Below are 1,003 nucleotides of genomic sequence, written 5' to 3' on the forward strand. Positions count from 1 at the left end.
TAGAGCCCAGATTTGAATCCAGAGTCTGAAGTCTGTGCCTTCATACTATTACATTGTCTCTTGTGCAGTACTCTATGTCTCTGACTGAGGGGAAAGGGAGAGGTGTCAAAATCTTTGTCTGAGGGAGCAAGTGGATGGGGGGTGGGGGGAGAATAGACCTGGTGAAGGATGAGAGTACAGAAAAGAATGAAGGGAGAAGAATTATTCTTGGGGTAATATGTGATGAGCTTAAAGATGGAACTCAGGGAAGATCGGAGTTGGGAGGAAGAATGGAGGAATATAAGACTATTAGGATAGAAAGGGAGTGGAAATAGCCTGTTTCCAAAAAAAAAAAATCTATTTTTTTGTTTGCCATGTGTCTGTCAGGGTTATCTACATCAAATGCTAAGCCAAAAAATCAGGGCATCTCAGTTTACGTATCAAAGAAGCCACACACTCAAGCTGGTTAATACATCTGCCCATGGTGAAATACAAAACTTAATAGAGAGTAGGGAAATAAAACATATTAAAAAAGGTATATTCTTTGCTTGCTTGGTTTTGCCTTTTAGAGAAATCCATGGAAAATTTCACAAGAACTGAGGAGAATGAAGAACCAGAGAGAATTTAAGGGAGGAAAATTGGGATGGGGGAAATCTATGTCTTTTTTAGAAGGCAATGAATAAATTTATTTATCAAAAAAAAAAAAAGAAAAAAAACAAAAAAACAGAGACAGGCACCTGGGTGGCTCAGTCGGTTAAGTGTCTGACTCTTGGTTTTGGCTAAGGCCATGATCTCATGGTTTGTAGGTTTGAGCCACCTCTCTTCCCCCACTTGGACTCTGTGCTGACAGCATGGAGCCTGCTTGGGATTCTCTCTATCCCCCTCTTTCTGCCCCTCCCCAACTTGCACTATCTCTTTCTCTCTCAAATAAAAAATAAACTAGGGGCGCCTGGGTGGCTCAGTAGGTTAAGCAGCCGACTTCGGCTCAGGTCATGATCTCATGGTCAGTGAGTTCAAGCCCCGC

Source organism: Panthera uncia, chromosome A2, assembly GCF_023721935.1.
Source record: "Panthera uncia isolate 11264 chromosome A2, Puncia_PCG_1.0, whole genome shotgun sequence".
Taxonomy (NCBI): domain Eukaryota; kingdom Metazoa; phylum Chordata; class Mammalia; order Carnivora; family Felidae; genus Panthera; species Panthera uncia.